Source organism: Ambystoma mexicanum, chromosome 2p (genome assembly GCF_040938575.1).
Source record: "Ambystoma mexicanum isolate Mex_15411 chromosome 2p, UKY_AmexF1_1, whole genome shotgun sequence".
Lineage (NCBI taxonomy): Eukaryota > Metazoa > Chordata > Amphibia > Caudata > Ambystomatidae > Ambystoma > Ambystoma mexicanum.
The window spans coordinates 1,235,094,970-1,235,122,395 of NC_090923.1; positions in this window are offsets into that span (position 1 = coordinate 1,235,094,970).

Consider the following 27,426-nt stretch of genomic DNA (forward strand, 5'->3'; position numbering starts at 1 on the left):
GAGACCGCAGCTGTCCAGTTCCGATCGATTCCTCTGTGGGAGCCAGTTGAGCGTAACACCAACATCACAGTAGCATATTATAGGGTCTAGCATTCACACACCTTCCACTAACCTTATAAGACTGATTCTAGTGCCATCAGGACTCCAGCAGCACCTTCATCCAGGTGAAGTCTTCCATTGGTGGAGGTGGATGCCGGTGCAGAGGATGATATGAGTATGGGGACACAGACTCAGGAGGATCAGCAACGAGGGGAAGAGCACATGTCCACATGCCGTCGGCACAACAAGCCACCCATGTTGACAGGGCAGAAATCCTGTACATCCCTTAGACGCTGCACAGTGGGATTTCAGTGCCCTCGTTGCTGGACAGAAGAGACCAGCAGAGAATGCCCTACCACAGTTGCACCGGCACGTGTTGGAAGACATGACACATATGTGTAATGAAGCCCAAGTCAGGCCCCTGCTGGATAAGTTGAATCTTCTATTCATCCCGTTGGGGCTGGTGTCTCGCTCTGTCAATGTTTCGGCCCCCAATGACTGCATTACCATTTTGCTTGTTGACCTGTGCATAGTGCACTATACACCATGACAAGGTGAAGGCAACTAGCTCCACCTAGAACCTGTATACATTTAGCATTAAAAGAACAACTTTCCTAAGAGAATACTAATAACTAGTAATCGTGTGTCACAATCGTTGCTCAATGCAATCATGAATTTCACAGTTTTGGTGTGCATAAACATGATTTATTTAGTCACATGAAAAAGTTACTTGCAAATAATTTCAGTCCAAAAGTTGTTAATGCTCTCTATTACACAGCTGGTTCATCAGTCCTGATTCTAAAAAAACCTCAAAAAATCCAGCCCCATCCACCATGACGCTTCTAAGCATTGCTTCCAAAGACTGTGCAGTATTTGGGAATGGCAAGAACTGACCATGGATTAGATGGCACTGCCCAGGGCTGGTGCAGGGGCACGCCAACACTGTCCTAGGGATCCGGGACACAGGGGCAGAAGTTATGACCTAGAGGGGATTGGCTGGCTTCATGTTTGCCATGAAATCTTGGAAGTGCACAAATACACCCTTCTTCATAAAGTAGGCAACACCCATGAGGTCTTCCCAACTTCACATCCTTCAAATGTTGCCGCAGGGTTATCAACATGTACATCTATGTAGGCCGCCCCTTTTTCCATCTCCATATGTGTGTTTGTGTGAAGGGAGGATAGCTCAGGGGAGGATAGCTTGGGAGGATAGCATAGGAGCAACGCGCTCATCTTGGAAGCATGATGACACAGAGCAAAACAGGTTTGGTCTCCGGGTCTGCGCTTAGAAACCTCTGGGTATTAAGAGCATTATATATAAATAACTAATTACAATAACCAATTACAAAGATGTGTTGTACTGTTAATATGTGTTTTCATGTTTATGTTTGCAATGTACGACATATTTTTTATTCTGCTTATTTATTGAGTGTGAACCTTGCTTTGTGAAGCACTTAACTCTGCACCTCGGTAGGTGTTATGCTCATACATTGCATTACATGCATTATATGCATTACAGGCATTGCTACACCCTTTAGTTGATACGCACACATACACACACACACACACTCGCACAAGTCCTTAACGTGACTCACTAGAAACATACCAGCACACTGAAAACGGATTGCGATCTGCACTCATAAACACTTCAATTGTCAGATCTTACCTTCCCCTCCCATCCCACTATAGCCCCTTCCCACCTCGCACACAGACCTGATGGCAGAAGCCACGCTTCACAAGACAACATTGCATTACGTATCATACATAATGTGTAGAGTTGTTTATTCATTTAAATCCTGTTTTTTCCCCATCATGACTTGTCCATCCATGCCTGTGTGTATGGGCTGGTATGTGAGAGGTGATTTTATCCCCATGTCCGAAATATCTTCTCTCCATAGGGTGCTACCAGTGGTACAGGTTTGCAGTTCACGCATAAAATCGCCTTTGGGAGCAAATAGATCTTTTAAAAGGTGGCTCGTCTTCCATTATTGATGGCTACTGTGTTTGGAATGTTGTGCACTTGTATTTTTTCTGTAGGAGAGCTTCCAGACCTGCAGATTTTGCGTGATGAACCAGCCTGTGACACAGCATGGGTCATGCGCTTTGGGTCTGTTGGGAACCACTTGTAAGTATGTGTATGCCAGACAGCAGACTTTGGAATTGGAACGGTGGCAGTGAAAATTCCAATGTGTGGCTCAAGGTCGTCATGGATTCCTGGAAGGTTACTGTGAATAGCTGCCATTTCCAGTCGACACAGGGTCAATATTGGTTTTGTTAGCGTTGTAGGAGATAGAGCTGCGGGGCGGAACACTGATGTGGCTCTACTGTACCTACAAGCCCCCATATGTGCTTAATCCCTGTTGGTTGCCTGGTTACCTATAGATGACAAGTTGAATTAAGCCAGGATATATAATGCAGCTACACACATTGTGAAATGTGTCTTTTGGAATGTTTTGAATATTATTAGGTGGAGTGTGTGTGGTGTAATCAAAGGCCCCAAACCAACAGAAATGAAGGGCCCACTGGAGAAATGACCTGCCAGCATTCAGAAACCAGTCTGCCGGAAAGGGACCTAAAATGCAGATTTGCGCACCTTTCTGCCCGAAAATCTCTGTTTGAAGTATGGGGATTTTCGGGCAGAAAGGCGCGCAAATCTGCGTTTTCCACGCAAATAATTCCATGAATCAGGCAGTATGTGTGTGTCTTTTTGCAGTTCAAATCCACAGAAAGGTAACACAACAATGTAATCCAAGTGTAGATTGGAAAAGCACATCACTTTACTGGCTGAGAAATCAATTCAGCATTTTCACTAAAACTGCCACTCATCAAAAGGTGGTGCACTGTGACAATGTAGACTCACATTGAAAAATGAACAGCAGATAATACAAAGTGCATTTTATTAATGACTGAAAGAAACAGCCCTGTACTTTTGGTGCAAAAGCAAAGTGAACCATGATCAGTAAAACACACTGTATGTCAAAGAATCAAGGCAGATGTTAGAACATGCAATTTGTGAGTTCCTTTCAGCCAAGGACAATGGTGGGTTTCTGGGCAAAATTCACAAAGGACTTCCCCACTGAAAGCCGGGTTTGTATCCCAACTCTTTACAACTGCAATACAATGTGGACTGTATGAGGAATGTTGAAAACCAGGGTTCCCTAGAACTGCTGTCTGTGTACGCAGTTCTGTCCACGCCAAATGTTCTAACTGGTGTACGACCGGAATGTGCGGGGAGGTGTGAAAACAGGGGCTGCAAGCAAGGCTGAACTCTGAATTCAAACAACAAAGAGGCTAATAAAAAATAAACTATGGTTACAGGTGGCTAAGATTGACAAATAGCCTGGAGGAAGGGAAGCTCATATTTGCATATATGAAGATTCCCCTTGTTTAAATGGACTCTAACAATTGTTGCATTTTTCCAGAAATCACAAGTCGCACTGATTACTTGTATGATTCATTTTTTAGATAATTTCCAGGCGATTTTGTGGAAAATTGCCAAATGGCTGTGCAACATGGTGTGGACTAGGATGTTATTTTTTTAAATTCCCCATGATTAGCTGAATCAGAAAACATATACATTATGGCAGTTACTAGTAAATCACAAAGTGTTTGACACATAACTAGATTTTTGCCAAAAGTTCACATAAAAGCAAAAGGGGATTGTACATGGGAATCGCCATATGTCTGCTCCAGACTGCTAAACCAATCCTTACAGAGAGGCTGGAGTTGGGTGTAGAGAGAAGGGTAACTGTCCAATCCTTGAAATTTAGCATCTGAGAGCTGCAAGGAAACCAAAACACAGGAGCGACAGGGGATACCAGGGATATCTAAGTACTAGGACCTGACCTGGATTGAGCATATACAAAGTAAACATAAAAGATCAGAGTACTGTTGTGTTCAGGTGGCACCTGCTGGTGTAGAATCAAACCCACATAATCACACTAATTTCTAGGAACACTAAACAACCATAAAGCCCATGCGTCTATCAAAGAACAAAACTCTGAGGTGAAACAATTAAATTCAACCCAGTAGACGCTCAAATGATTAAGTGTTTTTTATTAACATTTATTAAATAGATCACTAAAAAAGATCATTTCATAATGATAAAAACATACAACAATATTAGTATCAAAAATATTTCATGTGGATCAATCCTTTTAGCTCATTATTGGACTGATCTGATACATCATTCCCATCTAAAAACCACATCCAACCACACTTCAACCATACCACATACATACACAAGCCACTCATCAATTCTTTCACAATTCATTCAATGATAAAACAATATATCAACAGTAGAAATCAAACATTCTAAAACATCGTCATACAATGTCTAATCCATTGTTAATATGAACCTTAAGTTTCACGCCACTGAGCCTCTTCCATGTTATTATGATCTATTGTGGCTCAGGCAGATATGACTTCTAACTTGTTCACAAATAACAATACATTCCCCGACCCGACATGTTTCTTTCTGTGTAATATCCAGTAAACCGAAATTCTTCAGGGGCACTAAGGTCCGGCGTAGTCAGATGGAATGTAGATGGAAAAAAGGGAGTATGTAGAATACACCAACAGAGCTCACCTAAATACAAACATAGGAACACAACATCAATCAGGCTAAATGCTTAATTTTCAAGATTGATCATTACTGACACAGTATTATCAATAAAACGGGGCGTAGACAAGGTGATTAGTAGCTAACAACCTCCTTCAACCAAGGGGACAGTGAGGGGACCGTGATCCACAAACCGATAGATGACACCATATCAGTTGGTACCTCTAAAATCTATCCACCATCACCAACACCTCGTGACACCTCTAGACATCCAAAATCAACTGGGTTATACCTCACCGTGTGACGAAATCGCCTGTGACCCGAAAGTTTACATAATCGGGACACCCAGAGATAGAGGATAACTCAAAACAAAAATGGTTACATAAGAACCACTTACATTCAATCTACTGTTAGTCTGTAGGGAGAAAACCAAAACATGGGTCACCCACAAAGGCACGCTGTCGCCAAAACAATCACTCACCATGCCGTCTCCGATTTAACAGGAAGAGCCTCCTCCTAGGCTCAATATATGAGTGGTGGGTGCTTATCGTCTGCCTACAAACACAAAGGCAGAGAGCATGATAAGTAGTCAGATACTCTGGGGCTCCGTAGAGAACACAACATCCAATGTCCCATTGTGACGTGATGTGCTGAGGACAAATATATTCAGTTTATCCCTACATATTGACATCACCACCGCACGTTCCCATTATGCACAAGGTACCTTGTTGGCACCAAGCTTACCTTTAACGAGAAACCAAACGCTTTCCAATCTCTGCGTGTGTTGAGACCGTGTCCCAACAGGACTCTTCCTATCGGGTAGCGTCAGCCACGACAACAAGAAATAGTTGTGTCTGTGAAGGTACCAAATCCTGAGACACACAAGGAAAAAACACAACGGAAAGCCAGTAAGCACACAGTAATAACACTGCACAGTGCTTAGTTGATTTGAATCGAAAAAGTCGTGTTTGTGCATTGGGCGCCCTGCACGTTGGGACTGTCAGGATTATGCAAAAATAAAGTTTCTGACATGTGCCCACGTATACGTGGAACACCAGATAATCTGGGTCGGGGGAATCGCATTAAATACAGGGATCCCATAACTTTCCCAAATTTCTTCTATGTACAAGTACCACAGGCACGGAATCATGAATAAACAATACGATTACCGCACGCGACTCAAAATGTCTACATAGAAAAAGGCATCTTAAGTAGTGACTACCACGTAGTCCTTCTTACCTCCGTAACGTTTCAAAATACAACGTGGGTGGCTGCGAGAATCCAATCTGCCGGCATTTCCAACGGTCCGGCTCCGGGGTTCCAGTTAATGAGCATCATCACGTTGTCATGTGACTCACACGTGACTCGTACGCAACGTGGCTAATCTAGTGATACACGCCCCCAGCAACTCGGTACAGACTCGACCAGCTCGTCAAACCATTAAATCCCGTGTAGTCGACCACCCGACACACGAAAAATAAAATGAGGTCAAAGTAAACAATAACCAGAGTTGCATGAATAAAACAGAGTTGCATGAATAACACACCCAGGCTGTCAGAAAAATCAGCGTGACTGGCCACAAATGCTAATACATAGAAGCTTATGTGGAAAACACTTGGGTACACACCTACTCAAACCTCCAGATGCTCGGAGGCTGAAATATATATGAGACGGCCCAATCCGATCATAAATAGGGGGAGAGAGAACAAAGTCTGAGTCCTCAGTGAGGCCATCTGATAAGAGAAAAACTCGGTCAATAGAAAGTTAAAAATTCCAATCTATCGCCTCATTGAAGCCAACCACATGGCTTTTGCTCAGAAAAATCAGTTTGGTCTCCTCCCTAGATAAAGTATGTTTATCCAAAGAGACGTTATTAGTAGTTGCAATCTTTTTTAATATAGTCCATCTCAAATCCTCACAATTGTGATTCCGCATTACAAAATGCCCTACCATCGGAGCTGTTAAGTTCCTAAGTCTGATACAGCCTTAATGTTTGCTGATTCGGACTTTGATTTTTCGTTCGGTTTTACCAATGTAAACCTTATGGCAGGGACACCAAATAGCGTATATCACAAAGCTCGAATTACAATTTGGGAAACCTCTTTGTTCCCAGAGTCTGGGGAGTCCAATATCCACCTCGGAAGTGCGTTTGGTAAGGGGACAACAAACACACATGCCACAAGGAGCATATCCCCTTAGTTTGGGTAACCCCCACTGTTGAGTAATGGTGGCTTGTTTGTTAAGCTTATTACTGATATCATTTCTGCACACCAACTCTTTAACATTGCGTCCCCTTTTAAAGGCGCATCGTGGAGATACCACAGGTATCTTGGCGTGTGCGAGAAGATGCCAGTGTCTTTTAACAGTCTTAACCACATGGTTAGAGAGATGCTTGAAAGTACTCACAAAGACTAGGGAATCAGACCAAGAAGGACTGATCTTTGGTCTGTATTCTAACAAAGCCTCCCGATGATTGTTGGAGGCTCTCTTCAAGGATCTCTTCACAATTTTCTTTGGATATCCACGTTGGATCAAATTATGACTCAGATCAGTGGCTTCTGACTCAAACCTTTCTTTCTCACTGCTGTTCCGTTTGAGTCGCAGAAACTGCCCAAATGGTAGATTATCCCTTAGAGCCTTAGGGTGGAAACTATCATATCTGAGGGGAAGGGAGTTCCTGTCCGTGGTTTTGTGAAAAGGGTTCAGTCCCAGTAAATTACTGGAGGGATTAGAATAGATGGTTAGATCAAGAAAATCTATCTGTTCCCTGTGAAAGTTCATGGTGAACTTCAAAAAGGGATTCATCCCATTTAGCCACTGGAAAAAAGATTGTAAAGTCGTTTCATCACCATGCCAGATTAACAGTACATCATCTATGTACCTCCGCCACAACGAGATACATTCTTTGAAGATATTGTGTTCACTATAAACACTCATGTGCTCTACAAAGTCCACATAAAGATTGGCTAAAGAAGGTGCCACAGCCGAACCCATGGCTGTACCATGGACCTGTTGGTAAAACCGTCCGTCAAATTGAAAATAATTTTCAGTCAATGCTAGCTCTGTGCACCATAAGATGAACGAGTTAGGTGTCATACCGGAGCTACGTTTGGTTACCAACAGTTCTTCGATGACATCCAGTGTGGATGACTGAGGGATTTTGGTATATAAAGAGACGATGTCCATAGTGACAAGAATATCCTCGTGGGGATTAAAGTGTAATTTCTCAATAAACTTGATCACAGCCATAGAATCTTGAACATAGGACTTCATTTTACTGACAAATCCTTTCAAAAAGGAATCAGCAAATTTGGCCAACGGTTCCAGTACTGTATTTGTGCCTGACACTATTGGTCTGCCCGGTGGATTCAATAGTGTCTTATGAATCTTCGGCAGGATATAGAACAGAGGAACACTAGGATCTCTCTTTACTAGATACTCAGCTTCCTTCCAAGTTATCCAGTTCCTATCCTTTGCCTTTTCAACTTTAAGGGCAATAATGTTCATCAAACGTGCCGTGGGGTCCTGTTCAACAAGTTTATGAAACGTGGTATCTGAAAACTGTCGTGAACACTCTATAACATAATCATGATGGTTCAATAGCACTATCGCGCCGCCCTTATCGGGACCGCGTATTACTATGGCCTTATTGGTTTTGGGGGAATCAAAGGCTTTTCTCTGTGCCGACGAACAATTTTGGAAAGCAAACGGAGAGTGGGTGAGTTCCAATGTTTCCAGATCTGTTAAGACCCGTCTCTCAAACACCACAGACTCTGGACTATGACTCGTGGTGGGTGGACAGAAGGAGGAACGATTGTGTAAACCGCTATTCCTGTCTTCATCCTCAAAAGGATTTTCATGAAAATACTGTTTTAAGTATATCTTCCTGAAATGTTCCTCTATTTCAACCCGGGAGACAAATCGGTCATAGGAAATAGTCGGAACAAATCCAAACCCTTTTTCCAGAACAGATGTCTCAACCGGTGTGGGTATGTAAGAAGGCACGTTTATTAATAAGCTTTGTTGCTCCTTGTTACTGGTGGTTCGTAATCCCAGTTTTGCAGGTCCTGATCTAAAAAACCCACAGAGGGTCCCCTGCCCCTAGTGAATGAGCGAGTGTTTTGAGACCTAAGTCTGTTGGGATTCCCGCGACCCCGGTTGTTGCCACGTCTCTGTTGCCTACCACCTCCTCCACGGGAAAACATATCATCGTCAGAGCTGTGTGAACTGAACGAGGTGTTGGTGAACCTCGCATTTTTTTGTTGTTGTTGGGTTTTAGATACCCCATCGTAATGTTGATCCGGTACATACCCCTCTTGGGTGTATCGTAAAGCTTTCTCATGGGAAAAATCTGTGATGTCTGTTTTAAGCCGTCTAATACGGTCTCATACTGTAGATTCTTTAAAATCATTCATTTCTCGAATAATCTCATCCAATCTCTTAGTGTATACCTCCAACGGTACAAGTTTTTTAATAGCTTCTTCTAATTTGGAAGGAAACACCAAAAGGAGATTTTGCTGAAATTGCATCTTGGTGGAGTGGCCAATTGCTGGGAAGGCCTAAAAGCTAACTGGGTCCTATGGTGAAGAGCTGGGTACCATCATTGAGAGTGAAGTGACCAGAGCCCTGCCCTGCCCTCCCAGAGAGTCCTGAAATGCAGCTGGCTTCCTTGAACTTTATACAGAGATTTTAAATGTAAATAGAATTGCACCATTTGAAACCAAAAGGTGGGGGATTGTGCTTGCCTTAAATCCTTTCCTTTTGTGGAAAGTGAGTGGGGAGCAAACTGTAGATCCTTTGCCTATTTAACTAAAAATATGAATTTAATTAATTCCCCTTGGGTGATTTTTGTTAAAATTCTAAATTAGCAAAGCTTTGTGTGTGCTGAAAACTATAGACTGTAATTAATTAGGTAATGCTATTTATCCAGCTTCCCCAACACAGGCCTTTAAGTGGAGGGGGTCTGAAAATTCTACATTCTTAAATCATTCCTATTTTTTCTGTCCAGATTCCCCAAAACAGGCCTTTAGGTGGAGGAGGGTCTGAAATCCCAAATTCTCAAATCATCCCAATGTTTTCTATCTAGCTTCCCCGACAAAGACCTTTCAGTGGAGGTGGGTATGAAATCCAAAATTCTCAAATCATCCCAATGTTTACTGTCCAACTTTCCTAAAACAAACCTTTCAGTGAGGGGGGGGTCTGAAAACAAACCGTTAAATCACCCTGTGTTTTAAACCAAAACTGTGGGAGAAAAATTAATTGCCATATGCATTTGTACCAATCTATAAACCCAAATGCTAGCTTTTTAAGTGCACAGGAAATTGCACAGCACTACAGATGTAAATTCAATTTAACGCGACAAATTGGGGGCTTGTGCGCCGGGATCTGTTCCATTATTTTTGACTCATGACAAGTGCATTGGTGACAGGATATTCATTTTGGTGTAACTGCATTGAGGTAGATATAACATCCTGGTGCATTGTTAAAAGGCCACTGTAACACCTGACCCCTGATTTCCAGGAAGGTGTTTAGGTATAGAAAAATAAGACTGTGTAGAGTAAAAAGGCAAAAAGGAGGTTGAGTAAGAATTGATTTTTGATTTGGTATTGTGTGTAGAAATCAAGCAGAAACAGGGTGATGTTTGCCCCTCTGCAAAGAAAGTTTTACTAAAGTTGCAAAAAGCCATTTTAAAATGACTACCATAGAAGTGTGTGATGCCAGCAGGCACCTCCTCCAGTCAGAAACCGTCTCTCTAAAATTCCCAATCGTCCTATTTTCTACCCGACTACTCCCAATTATTCTTCTCCATGTCCTTCTGATAATTAATTCCCAAACACCCAATATACCTTGATAAAACACTACGATTTCCATAATTCTCTCCGTTCATTTCACGATCCCAGCTGTTCCCGTTTTCCTCCCAAACCCCCCTACTCATTTCAAAACCCCTCCAAAACCCATCCTTCTGAGATCACAAAACCCCTCTAAAACGAGGGTTGTAATTCCATATAGCACTGTTTCCCCATTGTATCCCGTAGGACAATCTGACACTCCAACCCCTGCCCTTTCCGACATGAACACTGTTTTATCCCATGAAAGATAATGGACTTGTAATAGAGCTGTTTACCTGACATGTCCCGACACAATGGTTAGGCAGAGTCAGGCGATTAATCAGAATCAGGGATAAAAGGTGGCGCAAGAGAGCACAATATGAGCAAGGCAGACCGCATGACGACAGAGTTAATCTACCCTGGCAGTTCAAGAGAAGGAGAAAGGCGGCGAGAATCAAGAGGGTGGCAAGGAGAGAAGTGACCTTGCCCTTTCCGACCGAATCCTGCAAACCCTTCAAGGAAGAAAACGTAAGCCTGAGGACAATGGCTATACAGTCCTGCAGCAGATGTCAACGGTACATGGGGCATGACTGGAGCCAGGGAGACTACTGCTTCCGTGGTACCGGCCTTGACTCCAGTTAGAGGAAAGCCAAGTGGTTCATCACAGCTGGTGAGTCGAAGGGAGAGTCCATAAGAACCGGGCTGTGGTGAATGAAAGTGGCAAACTGGCAAAGTGAGAAACGTTCAAAGAACTATAACATTGCAAAGGGGAGACCAGCTGCAGAAGGGGATCAGCACCACGTGAGTACTGCTCCGAGCAACTCTGGTCGATCCCCGTCCGAGCTAAACTACAGATACTAATACGCTGTAGGAGAGCTGCCAAGATAGGTCAAATTGGTTATACAGGAGTCAAGAAAGTGGTGAGAGCACTAGGAACTGCTGGTTACTGCGCTTAACTCCTTATGAAATACCGGGCTTGATTGTACATGCAGCCGGTTGTAGGAACCAAAGGCCCTGTGCTCTGGTGCCCCAAGTCTAGATTAGGTAGGTTTTTGTTGGGTTCATACATGGGCGTAATTTTAGGTGGGGACGGGGGTGTTTGTCCCCCCCAAATTTAATGGCACACTATTTTGTCCCCATTCATTTGAATGGGGTATCTTTTCATCAGTGGTGATGTCCCCCCCAACATTTTCAGCAAAGTTTCTCCACTGGGTTCATACATAAATGGTGCTTGTACATATCCTTATACGTGCTTCCTTTGTTCACTGTTGATCATAAAAGGTATGGTGATAAAATAAAAACCCATAATGGTAGCAAAAAGAACTGCGTGGACTATGGTCATACAGGAGGTCAAGCAAAATCCCTGTACAGTCGAAAGCATTCGACCTAAGAACTGTAAAGAAAGCAAGGGGAGTGAATCCTGCAACATTGAAAGTAAAAAGAAGCAATGGTGAAGTGGAAAGAGTGAACCCGGGGGAGGGATGCCAGTAAAGAGGGACAAAGTCTAAAGTCCCAAGAAACAGCGTGTTGACAAAAGTGAACCCGGCAGAAGGATGCCCAGGGTGAACTGTTTGAAAAGATATTGAGAGGCAAATGGGAACACATCCAACTAAAGTGAAAAGAAAGCCATAGTGAACCCGGCAGGGGGAGGCTGAAATGGAAGAAGGGTTGTGGCCCAGAAGAGGGGGACCTGGGGTGGAACCATCACCTCATAGTGCAATCCGAAAGGAACTTTTTGGTTGTGGTTTGTTATTGTAGAACTATCAGGCCCTCGGAAGTAAGAGACTCAACCACTGAAGGCCCTGATATCGATAATAACTGTCTTGGGTTAGCGCCCGGAAGAGGGGGACCCAGAGGTGAGAGCATCTCCCAAACGAACTTTCATTTTTGTTGAAGGAACTGTTGTTTTGCTATCGAGAGTACATCAGGTTCTCAAAGGCAAGATACTTTCAAGCGAAACAAGACTTAGCTGAATGCGGAACTATCGCCTCGTGCTGGGGAAACTCGAGAGTGAACTTTTCTCCAAGATCCTACCTTACCCCATGCTCAAAACGTGTGGAAGAGAGACCCAGGCTACCGCATCCTGACATATTATTTGTGAACACTTCTTTCTTTCTCCTGAACATTATGCCACATTATTTTTGTATTGGCTGTAAGGTTTGGCAATAGGTTTCTTAGTATAGGACCTTTTTATTTGACACAACACCACTAGGACTGCCTTATTTTCATCTAATGGTCGACACTTGCTCCCATCTTAGATTTAGCTTTTGATTAGGTGTTTTTCCAACCTGCATGCAGTTTAATAAACACCCTTGAGCTGTGATCACTTGTGTCTGTCTTTACTGTTGCTACCATGAGTTCTTTACAGAGGGAACCGAGACCGGCATATGCATATGTCCAGATGATGGGATACCCTCTATCTGTACAGGCAGGCTAATTGATGGCCAATTTATGGTGCCCCCTTCCTTTGGTGCCTTAGGCTGAAAGAATCCCATTTGTAACATGTCATACAGGCTGTAGCACAAGTCCAATAGGGAATTGTTATCAATCCCTCCAAAGTCTGTCAATGAGTGACCAAGGTTTTAAAGGTTTTGCTTCGCAGGGAAAAGAGGCTTTGATCGTACCACGTAGGTCATGTGCCTTATTTCCTCCGCTTCGGTCTCCCTTCCCCTTTGCACAGCCGGAGACCTCTCAGGCTCAGTGAGCATTGCTTAAGATTTGGTTGTGGCCATTTTAACATAGGGCTTTTCTAAACTTGTTCTTGCTACTTTCGCCTTGCTTATGGTTTTGCCCGGCATTTACAGGTCCCAAATTGCTCAAAAATTAACTAAACAGGTCCCGACCCACTAATACAAGGGTGCTTCTCACGTAACAGTCACGTTATTTTTTATTAGCAGTGGTACTTACAGTTCAAGCAGGTCTTGTGCTCCTGGAGCACCTGGGAACACCAGCAACCCTCTACTGAATCCGCTTGATCTGCTCCACCCGGCGGTTTTGAAGGTGTAGTTGGCTCTGCAACTAACGTGAAAGTGACCCTGAGAGCTCACTGTGGTCCAGACGAGAGGAGTCCAGATCCTATGACTCTGGGAGATATTCCCAATCTCATAGAGATAGGTAGAGCCTAGAGGACGTGGAATGGAGTACACAGAGTAGCTCTGAGTCAGATAATGAATGGACCTAGGTCCAAAGGAAGAAAAAGACAGGGAAACAGATCGATGTCAAGGCCATAAAGAGCTTCCTGACCCCATACCATAAGAATGGCAAGTATTCGGCATGGAAGCACTTGGAACTTTATGAGCAGTTGATGGCATAATTCCAATCAGATTTGATGTGAATTGCATAGCCTTTGCTAAATGGACTTTCTCACCTGAGTACTCCAGTTTCTTTGCAGGACTGGAGGACCAGGATCATTATAAATGGTCAACCTTTAAGGTTAGTCTCTCGTAACCAGGACTAATGTCTGACAGAGGGACTCCCAGGACCCCCTTGTTAATTTGCAACCTTTAAGGCGGCCATTTAAAAACATTTCTCCTCACACAGAAACCCACAGGAGGCATGTGAGACTGCATATAATTTGCAATGTGGGGAGGATCAGGCACCTAGGGAGTTTGTTCAGGAGCTAAAACGCACTGAAGCGTGCTAAAGCATGCATTTGCTCAGACTTCCCAGCGAGTGAACACACATAGAGTTTGTGACCACCTATTTCCATGCACTCTCCAAATACTTAATTACTCAGCTGGTGTGTGACTATCATGAGCACAGGACCCTGGATTGGGTAATTGAACAAGCCACCAGGATCGATGAGGTCCAATAGCCCCCTGAGAATAGGCACACTCCCAAAACCCCAAAGCCGCCTAATACACCTGCTGCTGTGAAGGTGGCAGAGGTGAGAACTACCCTTCCCTTGGGCCTGGAGGCAGGGGGGCCTAAAAGTAACCCTCCTGCCAACAAGCAAAATGGGAGCCAGAAAGGGCCCCTCAACCCATCCCAATCGAATGGTAGTCAGCCATGGGCCAAGAGCAATGATCACTTAGACCCTGCCACCTATATCTTCCCTCAGTAAAAGGGTACCAAACCAATTCTGGGGTATGTATACAATCCCTCGGCCCAAGGTGGGGAACCAATAAGGTAAGTACTGCCCCTGGAAACTTCCCTTCCAAACTTCCCTCAGGAGAAACGTATCACTCCACCTCCCAGCCTGAACAAAATAATCCTCCTCTCTCTACCCGATTCCAGGACAATAGATCTCTGAACCCGGCAGAAGGGAGATTCAGGATGGAAAATTATGGAGGAAGTTTCCAGTACGTGAGCTACTCTGGCAGAAAGGACAGTTACCCTTTTTGGGAGCAGCAGAGGTATGACTCGAGACCTCCCTACAACCCAGAAAAGGTCTTGCAGCTGGAGTCACAGGTCCAGCAACTGACCGATGACCTGGGGCGCATGCTGAGAGGTCAGTCCAACCCTCAACCTAACCCTGCTTCCCAGATTTCCCCAACACCCAGGGCTGAAGCCTCGGGAGTGGGGGAAATGACAGGAGGAAATATACAACAAAACACAGGTTCCTGAGCAGGTGGCCCGGGTTGAAGGTAGAAGCCAAGCTCTAGAGGAAGCTTCCTTCATCACCCAGACACAACCCCTAAAAACCTTTCAGCCTGAAAGTGATTCTTCTACCCCAAAATGTTAGAACCCAAAGAGCAAAGGGTAAGTAGGAGAGGCCAAAGAAGAGCCTACTTTGTGAAAGAGCCTACGATCATCCCCTTGGAAAGAGAAGAGTCCCTGGAGGACTCAGGTAAGCAAATCTTCTTTCAGGAATGGTTGGACCTATCCCAAAGAAAAATGGGTCCAAAAAGACCCTCAGTGCGACAGGGTAAGTATGGATACCAACCCAAAATAAGAAACTATTCAACCCCCAAAATGTGAGCCAGACACGGTAGAAACGGAGTGGTCCTTTTCCCAAAGAGATTCTGAGAACTGCCTCAACAAAAAGGGGGACAGCAAAGAATAGGGGGAGAAATAGGAATCCCCAAATCTGCCCATTGCTGGTTGTAAAATGTTCTTTACAGATTCCCGATTTCCAACACAGAAAATTGCCTAAGATCACACAGTGTCAGAGTTAAATATTAAGAAAATGACCACTGTGCTGGCTAATAACTCACACTTTCTCTGCACCCTGGAGGAGAAAGAAGGCCGATTTTTCGCACCAGTAACGGTGTGGGTCAGTGTGAATATTCAGCTCTGATGGATACTGCATCCCAAGCCACACGCCTCTTCAAAAAGGCCTTTGACCAACTAAACTCAGGACAGGTGCGGGCCACTCTATTCTTCTCACACCATTTCCCGGACAACTCCAAAATTTCGACAAGAATTACATTTCCGTTGACGGTACTGCGGATTTGGAAATCAAAATCAGGCGTCACCGCTTAAAACATACAGTGATAGTCGTGACTCCAGAGGGCACACCTTGTTTACTGAGGCACGATCTCCTGAGGAGGTTATCATCTCTGATCGACTGTGTAAACAAGGTCCTCTGGACCATGACTAACCGGCCTATAATAATAAACAATTAGTACCAATCATGTAAGCTTGAATGATACCTGTCATTAAATTGATCGACTTTCTGAGAAAGTAGAATTCCATTTCAAGAATAGCCAGGTCCCAGACATCAAAGACATCTCTGTTGGGGAACAAACTGGTGATGGGAATTCTTCTCTATTCTTGAAAATCAACCTTCCTCCCAGTTTTAAGTGGCAATCCACACTGGAAGGGAACACCCTAAAACTGTACACCGGTCCAAAATCCGAAGAAACCTTGAGTCCCTTGAAACCTGACAAGGAAGAACCCACTCAAAGTCTGACGCACATTCAGAAAAAACGAACAGTTGTTTTTTCCCATTCAGTTAAATGAGGAGCTCACCAGAGTATGCCTGAATAATGGAAGGAGCTTCATCAGCGAAGAATTATTCAGGAAACTCTCAAAAGATCAGACCATTCCTGCATTTGAATTGATTGACAAATGGGAAGTAGGTCTAGAAACTCCAAACTCCAAACATCCCCTGCCAAGCAGGTGTATGCAAAAAATGTCAATTGGCAACAAAGGCATAGAGCATAATTGTTGGGTCATGAGAGATGTCCCTTCCGCCTTTTATTTGGACAGTGACATTCTCAACCAATTCGCAATCAATTTGAACCTAATTAATGATAAAGTAGGTCACAGCTGGGGGGTAACCCCATGGGCTCTAACAAGACAGAAAAAAGCATTCCGGTCGGCTCAATTGCTGCCTTATGCAGTTGAAGTTCAGATGCGAGAAGAGGTTACCATCCCAAGACAGGTGCAATAATTTACTATTCCCCTATAAATTAAGTGAGGACAGAACCACAAACTTCTGAATGCCTGTAAACATTTAAATTCTCATTGCCAACAACAAGGTTTATATTTAAATCCAACGCCTCTATTAGACCTAGAACACGCGACCATTCGAATATTGGTGGATTACAGTGACCCTCGAAGTATCACTTTGGGCGCAGACACCTTTATTGGAATGGCAGCTAATGCCCAACATTATTCTATTGATTTAGATAATGAAATCATGGGACCAATCCCAAACAATTGTTTCTACATCAGCGACAGTATTCCTCCAGAAAATATCTTTACTAGGAATGGGGGAATTTCAAGGTGTACTCTTCCTGCCCCTACGGGGTTAAAGAGGTGACCTGTGACATCAGGAGGGAGGAGGTAGTGTTAAGTGTCAAGGACCACTACTTTGAAGCCCTGGAACCTACTGTCCAGGTCAACACCATCAAAAGAGATATTTCCAAAAAACTGGAGGATACCCCTGAAATTGCTAACCCCAAGGTCTTTCCAGGTTTCAAGCAGATGGTCGAGGAAAGGATTAATCTTGCTGATGCCTGTGAAACCAAGGAGCAAAGTCAAAGGCTGAAGCAGGTTTTCCTCTTTATTCCAAGATATCAATTCCGTGGACTCATACGACTGTGGATGCACCTCAATTCATTCAACCAACTTACCCACGGAGCTCGAGATGGCTCCTGTATTTGTGAAACAATACTGGTTACCTCTGGCATTCCATGGAATCACTCACAGAGATTATTAAGAATTTAGAATCCCGGGGATAATTTATCTGATCGACAGTACCTTCAACAATCCGGTACTGGGGATACTCAAACCAAACGGCCAATGGAGACTATGTGCAGACCTTAGGGAGTACAACAAACAGGTCCACATGTCAAGATGGCCACTTCCCTACATCGATCAAGGGCTGGCCCAGATCCAAGGGTCAAAGGTGTACACTGCCATTGACCTAACCAACTGCTACTTGACAGTACCCGTTAGTAGGGAAGACCAGTACAAGCTTGCCTTTGCCTTCAGGGGGCAACAATATACATGGAAACAAACCCTATTTGGATGCATAAACCCAGGCAATGAGTTCCAAAATATTCCTACATAAGGCCCTGCTTGACTTGGGCAAAAGGGAAATCTGGCCTATGTAGATGATATTCTGACCAAGAGCTCAACTGTGGAGGAACATATAGCAGAAATCATCTATTTTCTAACACAGTTGCAGAAATCCAGAGCACAACTGTCCTTTCAGAAGGCACAGTGGTGTAAGACCCATGGCCCATTTATTAAAGGCCAGAGTCAAGTGGGAGTGTGGTCCGGAACAAGCAGAGGCAGTTAAACAACTGAAAAGAATCCTTTCCCAGGCTCCTTGTTTGGCTTATCCTGTAAAGAACAAGGAGGTCTTGGAAACGGGGTTCTCAGATACTTACCTAACAGCAGTGTTGTATCAAAAGCATTGCAAGGTCGACAAAGTCATCTCGTTTGTGTGCAATACTTTGTCCTCTGTGGAGGAAACATTCAATGACTACGAGAAGGCACTCCAGGCCACGGTGTGGCATTGAAAAACTACCGCCCATTCATCCAGGGGGAGCACTTCATTGTTGAGACTCCTCACCAACCCTTGCAATATCTACAAACTGATAGAATCCGGGTGGGGAATGTTAGTAATTCCAGAATTACTTCTTGAATTCTGTTCATGCAAGGCCTTCCTATGGAGTTCAGATATGGCCAAACTAAGAAGAGTGCCCTAGCGCACAGGTTGGCGGACTTGCATCATTGTGCTCAAGCAGACTGTCTCGAGGATGAAAGTCTAATGGCCAACAACAACATGGAAGCATACTTAACGTCCCCACACAAGGTCTATGAAGAAGACACATGCCAATGGATACCCACAGTTTATGTGGATGGGTGCTCCTACCATGTTGATAACAACAGGGAAAAATAACTAGTGGCTGGCATTGGGAATGCCTGGGATAATGATACCATGGAACCCTCTGCTGGTTACAAAATAGGACCCTAAGTAATCAGGTTGCAGAGTGGATGGCCATTCATCAAGCCATCCTCTCTGCAGTGCACCACCAACTCAATGAACTGGCCATTATCACTGACTCTGATTATGTCAGGAATGGGTTCGTGGAGCACCTGATTAACTGGAAGAATCGTAGCATGCTTTGTGCCAACAATAAACCCTTAAAGCATGCCAAACTGATCCAGTCAATTGACGATCTGGTGAGTTCCAATGAGATGACCGTTATTGGAAGAAGATAACAGGTCATTCCAAAATAGAGGGGCCAGATAAGACTGGGAATGACCGAGCTGACCAACTGGCTAAAACCAGAGCACTACAGGGGATTTCATAGAAACAGAATCCCTGCTGGGTGAAATCCATGTTGCTGCTATCACCAGGTCTTCAACTCAGGCGAATAGTGAACACTCGACTGCCCTGTGGAGTAAGGATAGCCCCGATGCAGATTTGATCACTGCACAGAAAGAGGACCCAATCACTGGAAAATTCCATCAACACATTGAAGACCCTCTGAGTTTTCCTCTAACAGAGATGGATTATACCACTAAAGAGAATCTGTGGGTGTTCATGAAGTTTTCCAAAATGTTTCGGATCCAAGACGGTTTGTTGGTAAGGGGAGCCGTATCTGGCTGTGACCCATGGGTGTTACCTACCTCATTCTGAAGCCTGATGTTGAACCACGCCCATGACACAGCCTCTGCCAGTTATAGGGGTTTCACATGACATTAGAAATCTTGCAAAATGTTGCCTACTGGCCACAGATGTGCCAGGACCTCAACACTTACCTAAAGGTGGGTCTTGTGTGTGCTCAATGTCTACCCAGTTCACTCAAACACAGAGCTCCCCTACAAGAAAGGGTAATTACACTGCCTTGATCAGAGTTGCAAGCCAATTTTGATGGGCCAGTGATTCGCTCCTCTAGAGGAAACAAGTACATGTTGACTGTGACATGCTTGTTCACAAAGTGGGTACAATGTCTTCCAGCCCCCAATTGTAAGGCAGTTACAGCTGCTGCACTAATGATCAACCACATCTTCTCTTGTTTTGGCCTCCCGCAAAGGATTGAGTCAGACCGAGGAAGCCATTTTCCAAGTGAGATGATGGTGAAGATGTGGGAGATTCTAGGAGTAAAAAGAAAACTCCACATTGCCCACCACCTGTCCTCAAGTGGGGGTAGAGAGATACAACAAGACAATTGTGAGTATCTTAAAGAAGTTTGTGGCAGACTCTAGACCCATCTGATTACTGCTTATCCTGATGGCTATTGGGTCTACACCATCTTCTGCAAACAAAGATGTCTCCATTTGAGCTCATGACAGGATGAAAATGTGTGTTACCTCAGCATCTGCTCTACAGAACTCAGGAGCAGACACTGATAAATGCATTCACCACTCATGAGTACATTGACATTTTAAGGAAGCACCTCAGCACGCTTTTGCTTATGCTCAGCGCAATTTAGAAAGGTAGACTGAAGAAACGAAGACCAATTATGATCTAAAGACCACAAAGAAAGAGTATGGTATGTTATGCTATGTTAACTGTATTTGTTTAGCGCACTTTCGCCCGAGGGCATCATGGTGCTGGGGAGATGAGGAGTGGTTCCAAGTAGCTGTTTCTAAAAAAGCAAGGTCTTCAGTTTCCAATGGAAGGTGAATTGATCAATAGTCTCCCGCAGGGAGAGGGGTAGGTCGTTCCACGCTTTTGCGGCAGTACAGAAAAGGCGCATCCTCCCTTACGGGCTAGCCTAAAATGGGGCACTGCCACCTGGAGGGTGGCTTGCGATCAAAGAGAGCGAGTAGGCAGATAGCAGATGAACTTGGCTTGCAGATATTCTGCTCCCACGCTATAAAAGGCTCAGTGCACTATGCACATAGACTTGAACACAATCCAGTGAGCGACGGGGAGCCAGTGCAGTTGCCTCAGCAAAGGAGTCATATGGGCTCCAAACGGGGGACGAGTGATAGATCTTGGAGCAGCTGCAGGCACCCAGTCAGAGAAACAGGTTGAGCCAGATAGAGTGAGTTGCAATAGTCCAGTACACTAAGGACCAAGGCAGCAACCACCGCAGCTTGACTGGCTGTGGGAATGAAAGGGAGGACCTTCCGAAGAACCCGAAGTTTAAAGTGACCGGATTTACAGACAGACCTATTCATCTATGGTCAGAGTGTCAGAGATCCACACTCTGAGGTTCCTAACTGACAGGACTGGGGTAAGAAGAGGGCCAAGAGAAATGGGCCACAAAGCAGCTGTCCTATGACCAGGACCTCGGTTTTACTTCTGTTCAGCTTCAACCAGTTTAATGTCATCCAAGTTCCCAGTTCCTCAAGAAATTTTCTTAACCGGCGGGGCGTTTCAGATTTTGTCAGCTCCAGGCGGATCAAAATCTGGGTATTGTCAGCGTACAAATAAAATGAAACCCATGTGACTCAATGATGAGCAGGAGGTATCTTACATAAATATTAAATAAGATAGGAGACACTGCTGATCCTTGTGGAACACCACAGGAAAGGGGGCCAGGGGCAGAGCGAAACGGGGGTAGAGAGACTGATTGAGAACGGTCTGCCAGAAAAGCTGTCAACCAGTACAGGACTTGACCAGAGATCCCGGCCTCAGAGAGCCGGGAAATCAGGAGAGAGTGGTCGACGGTGTCGAATGCAGCCGACAGATCTAGTAGCAGGACTCCTCCGACACCGCCCTGATCAACAAGGCACATCAGGTCATCCATCACTGAATTTAAAACAGATTCAGTGCCTCTGCCAGGCTAAAAACCAGATTGAAATGGATCGAGAAACTGGGAGGATTCCAAAAATGTAGACAAGAGAGGGGATACCAGTGCTAACAGGACTTTCATCAGGAATGTCAGAAGTGAAATAGTGCGATAGTTGGCCAGCACTTCAGGATCCAAAGAAGGCTTCTTGAGCAGAAGAATGACTAAGGCATGCTTGAGTGAGCGCAGGATCATTCCTGTAGCAAATGAGGTGCTAACTGATGAGGTGATGTAATTAATTAGGTTAGCAGACGTCTCCTGTAGGAGAGCCAGGGGTATGGCATCTACAGGAGATGCAGATTTCAGTTTCTTAATAGCTGACAGAACATCCGAGTTAGAAAAAAGGGGAAATGTAGACCAGGATCCTCCCATTGGAGGGGGTTTTACAGGGGCCATGTTGGCCATAATTGCTCTGGCCTCAGTGTTTATGTTGTCCCGAATGGTTGCATTCTTTGTCAGAAAAAAAGTAGAGATGGAGTCACATAGTCTCTCAGAGGGCGGGACTGCATCCTGTCCTGTCTTCGGGGTAGAAAGCGATTGGACTAGGTCAAATAGGGCTTTAGGTTTATTGATGGCCCCTTCCACCGTCTGACCAAAAAATACTCTTCTAGCATTCACTACTTCTGTGTGATAGGCAGCGAGAGTCCTCCGAAAAAGGGTTTTAAGTTTAGAAGAGTAACAGAGAGGCCACTTTCTTTCAGCCTCCCTGCAACAGAGTTTACTTTCCCTAAGTTCCTGTGAGAACCAAGGTTCTGGAGGGCGGCTATGTTGTTTGCACAGCTTATAAGGGCCAGTGCATCCACAGTAGTAATGAAGGCGGCTTCTAATGTGGTCAGGGAGCAGCTTGCCACAGTGCTGCAGTGTGTTTGTAATGAGCTGATCAGCTCAGGCTTGGATACACCAAACCAGCTGCGTTTGAAGAGCTCCTGTCCGCGATCCTACAAAGGGTTGCATTGCGCCGTCAAAACAACAAAGACCGCAACAAAAACTATATTCAAGGGAAGAGGAACCTTTTTCCCCACGTTTTACCCCATTCCTGGGAGAAATCGGAGCCAACAACTAAAACAACGAAGCAGAAGAAAGAGCGCCCCTGCGGCTCCCGAGATGGCGGCGCCTGCTGCAGACTCGAGCGCCACGGTGACCCAGCGCTCGTGAGCAGCAGGCTCGTGGAAAGACCAGGAGGAACTGCCACGCGCAACATCTCCAATAAGCGGCACATCGATCCAGCCCCGACACCACAAAAGCCAGCAAAAGTGCTCCACGGCTGCGCAGCACCGAGACCCACAGGCTGGGAGCTGCCCGGAGCCGACGGGGAGGCGTGATCTCCGGAGTCGAGTGGAGACAACAGGAAAACGCGAGCCCCCATCCACCGCCTGAAGACAGACGCGCAGGGGACTCCACGCAACACCGAGAGGAAGCAGAACGGGGAAGAACCGACTACAGACGCACGTGGAGGTCTGGTAACTCAACGGAGTAGCTCCGTTTGCACAACGGGACCTGAGACAGCGGGAGCACGGAGACGGCTGCCCAGACACAAAGAGGAGGAAAAGAAGCCTAAGGCTCAGACGGAGCAAGGAACAGTGAGTTGGAGAACCAGACCCCCTCACCCCTACTAACACCCAAAACACAAATGGGCAGCAGGCCCAGAAGCACACACGGCCACCCAGCCAGTGTGAGGAGGGGGGGGGGAAAGAAGACCGAACTAGCGGACCAGACCAAGGGGCAAGTGGCCCAGCACGGATCACCAGGTGGCCCCGCAGAAACAACTAGAGGGGAAAACAAGCGGTGGGCCCACGCGGCGATGAGTGGGCACACAGCGCAAAGCCGCACCCGAAGCCCACCTATCAACCGGACACACCAAATAGCGCACTGTGCTTTCCCACACCACGCAAGGCGGAAAAAGAGAGAACGACCAGGTGGGACCACCGCCGCGAACAACCACAATTCACCCTGAAACCCACCTGAAAGGGAGCACCGGTGAAACATATACGAGAGATTGCTGAGGACATCCACGCTACCCAATAATCCCTAGCAACATACACCACCGAAACAAAACGGGAACTGAACTAAGTCCACTCCAATGAACTATAAACCTTGACAGAAACGTAACCATCACCTATAAGCCTTAACGGTGATTCACCCAGGAAACAAACTGAGAAAGCAAGTGAAGGCACATAGATCATGGATAAGCGCCCTAGGACAGGGGCACATAATAACTGGGGCAAACAGCACGGCAATCACTCGACCCGCACAGGAGTCCTAGGCACTCAAATCTATGTGAAAAACTATGTGAAAACTACCAGCTCACGCATCCTTAACCTGGAAACCTGCTGACCCTACATACTGAGGCGACCACCATCATACAACAGGCACAGTCGAGGCAGACCACAACCGAGAAAAGTGAATATAATAAGCAGGACCACACTCACGCCAACTGGAGCAGAGACACAAACGGGTGAAACTAAGAGACACCAACCTGATCTGGCACAACCACATATCGAATAACCGAGAGGCTCAACTAAGGCATTGTACTCATGGAAAGAAACTCCACCAAGGGCCACATAATCATTAACTGGGCAGAAGGAGTAGCACGCCAGACCTGCCACACTAGACTGGGAGACCTAAGAGAAGAGATGTCCCCCCCCAAAACCAAACCGAAATCAGCAACAATGGACTCCTTCACGACAGTTAAACCCAAACCGCCGCCACAACAAGAAGCCACGGCCAACAAAGAACCACCAAATCCGGAAGTGGAGCCTAAGGACATGCAAGTTCTTCAGGCCATAGCAGCGCTCTGCACCTTCATCGACAACAAGATAGAAGAGGTAAAGGCGGACATGCAGTTTATGAGTCAAAACGGCCGCAACCTGACAGAAAGAGTGACCGCGAACGAAGCCACCCTGCAAGACAATGTCGAGAACCCCTTAGACTTGAAAGCAAGAGTTCAAGACCTTGAGATGAAAGTGCCGAGACTAGAAGCACACTCCAAAGATGCCGAAGGAAGCGCACGGTAGAATAACATCAGAATTTTAGGAGTCCCTGAAGATATGGAGGGCCCAGACCCAACAGAATTCATAGAAACAATGCTACAACAGGAAATAGGTGCAGAAAAACTCTCCCAGGGGTTCTCAGTAGAATGAGCCCACAGGTCCCTGCAAAAACGCCTCACACCGGGCTCACACCCACGCCCAATAATAGCCAAAATTCTACATTTTCGCGATAGAGAGACAATACTGCAATACTCAAGGGAAGGCGGAGAGATCAGAAGACAGGACTCTACAATAGTCATGTACCCCGACTATTCTCCTGCAGTGCAACACGCAAGGGACTCATTCATACCAGTGAAAGCAAGATTACGGAAACTCAATCTTAAGTATATGCTGCTTTACCCATCTCACCTCAAAGTACTCTATAAGGGAAAAGCAATCTTCTTAGAGATCCCAGCCGCGGCAAACATGTGGCTCGAGCTTAACAATCTTGCAGACGACGGGGAGAAACCAACAAAAGTGGACACGAGATAAGCAAAGAACTAACACCACAGAAAATGGCGGAAGGATCCACACTGAAGCACAATATGGAAAACTAGACTGCAATTGGAGCTACAGCATAAAGATAGCAACATCGGACAGGAGCGCAAAGAATCACAAGCGGACATGACAGCGACCCACCCCTCCAGGAAGCGTGCAGGCTGAAAGCCTACACACCACCCGCACCGAAAGGCCCGGAGCGGCCTAGAAGGCTCAGGAACCCCTGAGAGCTGCAAGTTGGAAGCAACTGCTGGGGGCAGTTTACAGTTGCTGGGGGCAGTTCACAGTTGTACTGTTTAGTTTACTCATTCACTAGAATGAAGGTTACAAAAGTTGGTAAGTCTCCAGATTACAATATAGCAGAAGTGGGGGTCGAGAATCCACTAGCACAGTATAGGCAGATAAGAGAAGTCACTAGTCATCAGAACGCAAATGCGGGTAACCCCCCTGAGAGACTGCGACACCTGAAACGCCCTCCCTAAACTGACATGGCAATAAGAATAAAGATAATGACATGGAACGTAGGGGGCTTGGGCACTTACCTCTGAAGGAACGGAATCAAAACCTACTTACACAGGAAAGGGGTGGGAATAGCATTACTACAAGAAACACACTGTACAGAGGAGTCCATGGCTAAACTTCGGGAACACTGGGGAGGACAGGGATTTGGAACCACTTACTCCAAATATGCAAGAGGGGTATATACCTGGATTCATCCCCAACTCCCATTTCAACTAATGAAGTCTGAAAGAGACCCTGAAGGCAGGTTTGTGATAATATGGGGACACATTGAACAACAGGAGGTGTGCATAGTGAGCTCCTACCTCCCCAATAATAGTATTCCGGCCCACCTGAACTCAATGTACACCACAATTATGCAATACAGAAATGGCTTTTTCATTTGGGGGGGGAGACTTTAACTGTGTGCATAACCCAGAACTTGACAGGTCCTCACCCCAACCAAAAGGTCCATCGGCGGCCACAACGGCACTAAACACCATGACAGATAGGCTAGACCTAGCTGACACATTGCGAGAAATGCACCCACAAGCACGAAGCTACTCATACTTCTCGTCCCCTCATGGCCTATACACAAGACTAGATTACGTTTTCATAAGCAGGGAACACCTACCTCAAATAGAAGGGGAACAATACCTGGGAAGAACCATCTCAGATCACTCCCCTCTCGTGGTAGAATGGAACCACACTGGTCCTAGGCCTCCTATCCCCATGTGGCGAATGCCATTAGAAGCCATGAGGGATCAGGCATTCAGAGAGGAACTACAAGACTCAATTGACAACTACATAGAAGTAAATAGGGGAAGCGTAGATCACATGAGCACAATGTGGGACGCCCTAAAAGTAGTAACGCGGGGAGAAATCATAACGAAGGCGGGAGGCATTAGGAAACTGCTGCGAGAAGAACTAGCCCAAGGGGAGCGAGAGATTGAGAGGCTTGAATCCAATCCCACAGATACTCAGCAGCAGGAAGATAAACTCAGAACACTCAGAGACGAATGCACAAAAGCCTGGAATAGGCTAGCCAAGTTTGGTTATGCCACTAAAACAAACAGAGCACACACGGAGGCTGACAGACCAAGCAGGCTGCTAGCCTGGCTCTGCAAAAAAGAACACCCCAAGCACACAATCACTACATTACAAGATAAGGAAGGCAACATGCACCAAACCCAGCAAAGCATAAACAACACCTTTAAACATTATTATGCACATTTGTACTCCCACAAGGACAGAGTCTCCCAAGATCGGATACTAGACACCCTAGAAGAGATAGGACTGCCCAGGCTGTCCCCCACACAATCTGAAACCCTAGACGCAGACATCACAACAGATGATATAGCCGAAGCAATCAAATCCCAGGCCACGTGCAAGGATCCTGGCAGTGACGGGCTACCCTCTGAGTTTTACAAAACATACGGACACCCCTGTTACACGAGGTCTTCCAAGAAGCATACGAACGAGGAGTCCTACCCGAAAGCATGCAGGAAACCCTCATGGTCCCAGTCCTCAAGCCAAATAAACGGGCTGACAAGTGCGAGTCTTACCGCCCACTCGCCATACTTAACTATGACATAAAAATACTAACCACAATTGTGGCAAAGAGGGTGTCCATACTAATAGGAGATATTGTACACATAGACCAGTGCAGGTTTGTGCCAGGCCGTAACACAACTATGAATTTACGCAGACTTCAACACATCATAACGCAAACTGACACAAGCACTGAACCGTACGCCTTACTGTCGCTGGATGCCATTAAGGCATTTGATTCCATATATTGGGAATGGCTGGTGGCTGTCCTAAAG